We start from the raw sequence: 9,287 nt of genomic DNA on the forward strand, positions 1-9,287 counted from the left end.
GCCACAACTCTAGCTAATGGGAGCAGCAGGGAAAAGTCTCCAGACAGCCCGTCACTGCAGCTGTGCACCAGCTTCAACTTCAGCTTCCTGCTCAGAAGGTGGGATGCTAGGAGAGGGGCGGGGGGGGGGGGGGGGGAGGGGAAGGGGGAATGGAGAAAGCCCCGACTTTCCCCCCCAGCTCAGCTTGTGGTGAGAGGCTGAGGATGTGGCTCCATGTGCTGCTGCTCCTGCCCTCCCCACTCTGCTGGGGGAGCGGCAGCATGTGGAGCTATTTGCTCTGCCTCTCTCTGCTACCTCCTGGCTTTTTCTGTCTCTTGCTATCTACAGGTAGGACAGTATCAAGGCTATTCTTCTTCGAGTGATTGCTCATGTGCATTCCGATATAGGTGTGTGTGTGCAACATGCACGCTCTGTTGGAAGATTTTCCCTCAGCAGTACCCTTCGGGGCAGCAGGGAGGCCCCCTGGAGTGGCACCGGTATATTGGCCCATATATACCCCTGCTGGCCTCCTCACTCACTCAGTTCCTTCTTACTGCCGTGACAGTCATTGGAACAACCCTCAGCTCATCATCGAGATTGTTCTCTTCATTGTTCTTCTTCTTTGCCAACCAACAAGTCCTCTTGCCCCATTACACCTACAACACCTGGGCATCAATGGATAAATTCATGGACTTGCTCCCCAGAGACTCCCATTCGGAGTACAAGGCTCTTCAGGAAGAGGTGAGAGCAATTTCCTGAGTGGCTTTCTAGGCAGCCCTTGATGTGGCTGATGCCACCTCTCGGGTGATGGCCACCGGGGTGGTCCTGTGCCGTAGTTCATGGCTCCAGGGCTCTGGAGTGCCGCCAGAAGTCCAAAATACCATACAGGACCTCCCTTTCGAGGGCCCCTCACTCTTCTCGGAGCAGACCGACCAACGGCTCCATGGCCTAAAGGATACTAGGGCAACACTGAAGTCCTTAGGCTTACACACACCTGCCTCCCAGAGGTGTCCATATGCAAACAGAAATGTTCCTAGAATGCCTCCTTGCACGAGAAGTAATAGTTAATTCGAGGGAAGGATTTTGGATTGGACTACTGTGTCTACACATGGTGAGTTAATTCGGGCTACCGGCTTTTTAAAATGGTGACCAGTTGTGAATATGCTAATCAAGCGCGGGATATTTAAATCCCATGATTCATTAGCAACTTCGGTATGTTTCATTTGCCTCCCTAGTTCGAACTAGGGGGCAAGTATAAACATACCCTGACTTTCTGGGATTGTTTATCCCATTTCTTCCAGGCCTGGTGGTCTGTTACATCGGACCGATGGGTTCTGGAGATAGTGGAAAGTGGTTATGTAATCCCTTTCCACTTGCCCCCTACCCCGTCCCTTTTCAGGGACCCCTCTCACGAGCCTTTGCTACAGGAGCAAGTAAATCATCTCCTCACACTAGGGGTGGAGGAACGCGTTTCCCCCCGAGTTTCGGAACAGGAGATTTTATTCCCGTTACTTTCTGGTTTCAAAAGCGAAATGGGGCCTTCATCCCATTCGGGACCTCAGAGCTCTAAATTCCTTCATCGTCAAGACAAAATTCAAAATGGTGATTCTGGCGTCCATTATCCCTTCCTTAGCCTCCAGAGACTGGTATACTGCCTTTGACTTAAAAGATGCTTGTTTTCACATTTCAATCACCTCCCTTCATTGAAAGTTCTTACATTTTACTGTGGGCCTGGACCACTACCAATTCACGATCCTCCCTTTTGGTATTTCAACTGCCCTCTCGGGTCTTCACCAAATGCATGGCGGTGGTGGCTGCCGAGCTCAGAAAAAGGGGCATCCAAATGTTCCCCTACCTAGATGATTGGCTCCTGAGGGGGGAGTCAGAGACTCAGGTGGAAAACCACATCACCATAGTCCGCAATCTCTTCGAAGACCTGGGCCTCCTGCTAAACCTGGACAAATCGACTCTAACTCCCACACGGGTCATAGAGTTTGTGGGTGCCACTCTACATTCTCTGTCGCAAAGGGCCTCCCTACCTGGTTTATCACTATACAGACAGCGGTTAGGACACTCCAGAACTTTCCGGTGAGTACTGCCTGGACTTTCATGCACTTACTGGGCCTCATGGCCACCTGCACTTATGTAGTGCAACACGTCAGACTACAGATGTGGCTATCGCGAGTCCACAACCCAGTCATCCACTCTTGGGATAGGGTGCTGACAGTCCCTGCCCCTGTCTTCTTTGAATTGTAATGGTGGACCCACCAGGCGAAGGTCTGTGCAGGGGTTCTGTTCTCCAGACTAGTACCGTCCATCTTTCTGGTCACAGACGTGTCGGACATGGGCTAGGGAGCACACTTAGGAGACCTACACACACAAAGTATGTGGTCCACGGACAAAATCTCCCTGCACATCAATATCAGGGAGCTTTGGGCAGTCCGACTAACTTGTGCTGTTTTCCTTCCCCACCTGAGAGCCAGGCCTGTCCTCATTCTGTTGGACAGCATGACTGCAGTGTCATACATAAACAAGCAGGGCAGGGCTCATTCCTCTCGCCTGTGCTTGGAGGCGACCTGCCTGTGGGATCTCTGCATCGGGGCGGATATCCACCCTATAGCCTCATATCTCCCAGGCTCCCAGAACATTCTGGTGGACAAACTGCGCAGAACGTTTGCAGGCCATGAGTGGTACCTATGGTGGGATGTGGCCCAATCAGTCTTCCATGTGTGGGGGTCTCCCCACCTTAGAACTGTTCACCATGGGGCAGAACAAGAAGTGCCCCCATTTCTGCTCCCTCATGGGTCAGGGAGGGGTTCCCTAGAGGACGCTCTCCTCCTTCACTGACTGCAAGGCCTGCTGAATGCCTTCCTGCCCTTCCCACTAGTTCACAGGGTCCTCCTGAAAGGGCGGGAATTTGGGGCATCACTAATTCTAATCACCCCGGTGTGGCCCAGGCAACACTCGTTTTCAACCCTTCTCAACTTCTCCTGCGAGAGTCCCATAACCCTCCCACTGGTCCTGGACATGATATCTCAGGACTCGGGGAGGCTTCGCCATCCGGACCTGCAATCGCTGCACTTGATAGCATGGAAGCTCTGTGGTTGATGGCAGAGGAGCTCCGGTGCTTGGAAAGAGTTCAGGAGGTCCTGCTAGGAAAACCCTCCATCAGGACCTTGCTAAATGGAAGCAGTTTTGCTGTTGGGTTTCTCAGCAGGGGGTGAACCCGAGGTGGGCTCCAGTCCCCCTAATTTTAGATTACCTGTTGGACCTTAGGCTCCAGCATCTTTCTTCCTCCTCCTTCAAAGTTCACTTAGCGGCCATCTCGGCCTTCCACCCAGGATAGGGAGGGGAAAACACTATTTGCCAGTCCAATGGTCAACAGGTTCCTAAAAGGGATGGACAGACTCTATCCTCATGTCCGCCAACCCGTTCCTCAGTGGGACCTAAACCTGGTCTTCTCCAAACTTATGCGGCCCCTGTTCGAACTGCTAGTGACGTGTTCCCTCCTCCACCTGTCATATAAGGTGTCTCTCCTAGTGGCAATCACATCCTTGAGGTGGGTATCTGAGCTTAGAGCACTGACATCAGATCCCCCCTACACAGTGTTTTTTAAAGACGAGGTACGGCTCCACCTTTACCCGGCTTTTCTGCCAAAAGTGGTGTCTTCTTTCCACACCTCCCAGGACATTTTCCTGCCATTTTTTTTACCCAAAACAGCACGCATCTGGGAAAGAACTCTAGACGTCTATAGGGCGCTAGCCTTTTATTTAGACAGGACCAAACCATTCCGTAAATTGCCACAACTTTTTGTGGCCATCACGGAATGCATGAGAGGCCAACCTGTATCCACTCAGCGGATCAGCTCTTGGATAACCACCTGTATCAGGGAGTGCTACACCCTAGTCAGCGTCCCAGTCCTGCACCTTAGAGTGCACTCCACAAGGGCTGTGGCAGCTACCACCGCTTTCGTAGCACAAGTTTCTATCCTGGACATCTGTAGAGCTGCTACATGGTCCTCAGTCCATATGTTTTCCAACCACTATGCGCTGTCACATCAGGCCAGGGAGGATGCCGCTCTGGGTAGGGCAGTCCTCCACTCCTCCGTGGCTTTGACATCCGGGCCTCCTCCTTAGGTTCTGCTTTGGAGTCACCTAAATTGGAATACACATGAGCAATCAGTTGAAGAAGAAAGAACGGTTACTTACCTCGTAACTGTGATTCTTCGAGATGTGTTGCTCATGTCCATTCCAAATCCCTGCCCACTGCCCTTTATCCATGGTATACTGGTAAGAAGGAACAGAGTGGGTGAGGGGGTCAGCAGGGGTATATATATATATATGGGCCAATATACTGGCGCCACTCCACGGGCCTCCCTGCTGGCCCTACGGGTACCACTGAGGGAAAATCTTCTGACGGCATGTGCACTCTGCATGCACACACCTATGTTGGAATGGACATGAACAACACATCTCGAAGAATCACAGTTACGAGGTAAGTAACAGCTCTTTTCTAAACCTTGCTCACTGGATTGGAAGTCAGGTTAAGTGCAAACACTGACAGTGAACCATCAATGTGGAATAATCTATCAATGATTAAAGTCACACCATTATAATCTAGATAGCTCCACTTCTGAGAGCAGAATAATCTCCAATATCCATCTTGAAATTTGATTAGGATGGAAGAAATACTATCTAATCCACAGCTAAATGCACTGCATATAAATTTTACAAGGAATTTCAGTGATCAAGATGTACCTAATTTTTCCATTTTATAGCAGTTATTTACTGGCTCTTACTAAAAATATTAACACCATAAGTGATCTTTCACTTGCTTATTATTTGCAGTAAGTGTAAGAATTTAATCAGAGACAATTTAAATAAAATAACCCTATTAAAAACTCCAGGAGCAATACTGTTCAAAGCATTATGCTGGGTGATCAAGGTTTAGCATGGTCAAAATTCACCCACAGGCATGTATGTTTTACTTAGCTATGGCTGAAGCAACAGCAACTATCCTTTTGCCACTTGATCCCTTATCAGCATAGCACAGCTGTTGATTCAGCCATTGATGCTGCATTTGATGCATTAAGAAAATGAGGCATAACAAGGTCTGGAGAAATTGAGACAAAGAATACCACGAAAACATTTTTGAGTGAATTATAAATTCTGTATATGAATAAAAGAACAAGAAAGACTCCAGTATCTTATAATAGAAGGAGAATATTACAATAGTAATTTGGAAGACAAAGGCCTAATTTAGTGACCATTTAAATTAATATACAAATTCCTATTGACTTCAGATGGACTTTGGATCAAGTCCTTATGTAGGGTTCACACTCAAATTAATGATACAGAGTCCTATGAAGTAAGCTCGGATAAGAAACAAACAGTTCAGAAGTTTACCCTAGTCATAACCAACTTTATTGAGATGGCAAAATTAGGCTGTAAATCTCATCAGAAAACATTTCCTGTAACATTCCCATTGCTTGTTAAATCCAGTAGGGAAAGCAATATTATGAAAACGGAAAGAAGCAACATTGTTATGCAAGTTGGCCTTAATATTGTTTAAAAAATACTATACTGTGTGAAATATTCCATATGTTGTAATTTCAGTGGTGGTAATGAAGTCTGTATAAGTATTAGATAATAGTTTGTATAATTATTAGGATAATGTTTTGCTTATAAATTCTGTATGCTTCTAATTCACTCTGCCAGCAACCCTTCATGAATAGCAGGAAGGAATGGCTTATACCCATGGTAGCTATGCATCAGATAAGCTAATAAGTGAATACCCTGATGTTGAGTCTGGAAGAGACCGTAACTACTTATGGTCACATCTTTTATCTTAGGACAAAGTTTTATTGCAATGTTTGCTATAAGGTCTTGCTTCTTGTCTGCATTGCAAATTAAGTTGTGTGTAAGGTGTCTTTTTGTAATCTCTTCAGTATCCGTATAACCCTTTCTAAAATGTATTGCAGTTTGAAATTCCCTCTAAACTTGTGTAGTGTGAGTCAAGAGGGTGTGCATAGTTAAGGATAAGTGTGAAAGCCATCACACATGTCTGGATGGTCAAGAAGAAATGAGAGACAATCAAAAAATATTCATTGTGCCTGATGCTAAATGAATAAGCAGAATTGACAACCTTGAAGCCAAGACAAACACTAATGGAGGCCGAGATTAAAGATCTCACAAAAACTAGCATGGGGAAACTCTCAAAGACAGTAATCTAAAATGCTGATGAAAAATGATGATAGAAACAACCTTAAGTTAAACACTCACCAAACAATAACTGATTGCAGCATGACACGGCAAGATACCTAGACTAAAATAACAAGAATTACTATAAAGACAGGATGTTTTGCCATGAAACTTTGGGTTCTCCTTTGAGTGATGTCCCCGTGAGTGCTCCACAATAGGTGCTGGGCTTGCCCTGGTGCCTCAGGACAGAGATGTTCAAAGCTGTAGTCAGTCAGACCACGCATGCGTGGGAGGGGCGTCTCGCAGCATTCGCACTCTCCCGTGCTGCACGATCCGGTCTTATCCAGTTCCTCTCAGCTGCCTCAGGCTGCAGAGAGAGGGAATTCTCTCTCCTCCTTCTTAACACTTTGTGAGATAAAACCAGTTATATTTTCTTCAGTTTATTTCTTCTAGTTATTACTTATACTTGTTCACGTTCCAGTTAAAAAAAATTTTTTTTTGTATAGTGTATACCGCTAATTTTCTATTCTTCTTCCCTCTCCCCTGTTACAGCCAGCGGCTTGTGTATATAGTTTGCCATTCCTTTATACCAAAAAAAAAAAAAAAAAAGAGAGAAAAGGGAAAAGGAAGAACAACACAGGTATTAAATATGCCAAGTTCCCCCGGTTTTAAAAATTGCTCCCTGTGCTGCGACGCCATGCTTGCCTCTGATGGCCATGTGGCATATATCCACTGCCTCGGCGAAGCTCATGTACTGCAGAAGTGCGTATGTTGTTGTAAACTCACGGCTAGGGCCCGCCGTGATCGTGAAATGAGGCTCTGCATGATTCTTTTTGATAAGGCACTGCTGGTTCATCCTCTCCACCTGGGCCTGTCCAGCAACCTCAGAAACGGAGCGCCTTCTCTCCAACTAGGGCACTTCCCAAAAAGCCCAGGCCTTCCCCCACTAGATTGCTGCCTTTAACTCCCCATGGCAGAACTAGTTCGGGATCTAAGTCGGGCACTTTGGCTATAAGTTCCTGTTCAGTTTCTAAAAATCTGCCTGACACTTCCTGCCACGTGACCGTGACTTCTTCAATCATGGAACTGGCAGCATCGGCACTGAAGTCATCAGCACTGCCTCTGGCAATAGAACTACAGGTGCAATCGACACCCATATGGGTCGCGTCTACATCCTCTTAATCAGGCCCGGCACCAGAGGAGTCACAAACCTTGGCATGGGATCAAATGGCGCCAACCCCGGCACGGGACTGCACAGAACCAACCGAGTTGCGGAACTGGGGACCTCTAGCACTGACTCATGGCTGCTCAGCACCGGCCTCGGTACGGCTCAGGGATGCACTGACCTCGTTGAGGAGTCAATCGGCACTGACATTGGTGCACAGTCACCAGGAGCCAGCCTCAGCACATCAGCGATTGGCACCATCCTTGGTGCCGGAGCGGATGGCACCCAGAGTGCCCACGGCACCGTCCTCAGCACCAGAACGAGCAGCACTGACCAAAGCACGTGCGAAGACCCACCACTTTTGCAGTCTGTCCCCAGCTTCGCCTCCTCTTTCATTTTCACCGGCTCCCTTACCTTCTCTGCCCCTGACATCAAGCAGGAGATCACCTTGGCTTTCTAGGAGATATAGCTCTCCTGATAGACTCCATCTCCATTTCAGACGCCTCCTAGGGATACCCATGGGTACTCTCATTGCTTCTCTGCCTCTCCATCTCCACCCGTGAGGAGATCGTACTCCTCCTCTCCATCTCTCCAGTCGCGGAGATCACCTTCTTGACATGATTACGCCAGGCATCATCGATATAGACATTCTCCCTCATCATCATCCTGCTATTACTGGGAGCACTATGACTACCCTCACTATCATAGGGAATTTTCCCCATACCGCCGCCATTACCGTTAGTCGCCCAGATCCCCACCAAGAACTATGACCAGTTAGTCCTCCTCCAGACACTCCCCACTTTCAGCCCCTCTGCTCCCGGGTCAAGGCTCATCTCTGCACCACCCTCCTCCTTCTGTTCAGGAGGAAGAACCCCATACTACAACAGAGACTCAGCCTTCTAAAGTGTCTCCTACAGACCAATCCTTCTCTCTAGATGAAGTGGTCATCCCTGGAGATGCCTCCCCACCAGATGATTTGAGACAATTCCAGGATCTTTTTAAGGGAGTGGCAGTGTCTTAGGAAATACAACTCATGGAAATTAAGGAGAAGCAACACAGCCTCTTTAAAAACTTACAAACCACCCACAGCGCCAAGTTGAATATACCCCTGGATGAAGCTATCTTGGAGGTGGCTAATGAATTATGGCAGACTCCTGCCTCTGCCCTCCCTACTAACGAACGGGCTTACAAAAAATATTTTGTGCCTCCGAAAGGGTCGGAATTTCTATTTACTCACCCCCGACCAACTCTCTGGTGGCTGACGCAGCTCATCAGTGAGCAAAAGCACCGCAATATAAACCAACACAACAGACAGGGAGTCAAAAAGGCTGGATTTATTTGGGAGAAAAGTGTACACCTCCTCAGCTTTACTCTTTAGGATAGCTAACTACCTCGTGCACTTATCAAATCATAACTTTGATAACTACACCAAGCTGACAGCCCTGATGGAGGCGCTTCCAGAATCCAAAAGGCCTCTGTTTAAGTCTGTGATTGAGGAGGGCTATGCTTCCACTTGAGCCAGTTTTCAGATTGCCATGGATGTGGTAGACACGGCAGCCCGCATCCCTGTTATGGCTGTGGTCATGCGAAGGGCCTCTTTCCTTCAGTCCGTGGTAGTCCCCAGGGAACTGCAATCAAAAGTCGAAGATTTACCATTTGATAAAGACACGTTGTTTGGCAAAAAGACAGACTCGGTTCTGCACTCTAGTAAAGACTCTAGAACGACATTTTGATCGCTGGGAATGTACACCCCACCATTTAGAAGGAAGTGTTATACACCATTTCAGAGACACTATGACTATTTCCATTACAGACAACACTGGCAACCTCAAAAACATCAGTTTGATCAACCACGTTACAATCAACTCCACAGACCAATGAGACGCCGGAACCTAAATAACTGTACACAGACTCAGCCCAGCAACAAGCAGCATGTTTGATGT

This window comes from Pelodiscus sinensis, chromosome 8 (genome assembly GCF_049634645.1).
Source record: "Pelodiscus sinensis isolate JC-2024 chromosome 8, ASM4963464v1, whole genome shotgun sequence".
Classification (NCBI taxonomy): domain Eukaryota; kingdom Metazoa; phylum Chordata; order Testudines; family Trionychidae; genus Pelodiscus; species Pelodiscus sinensis.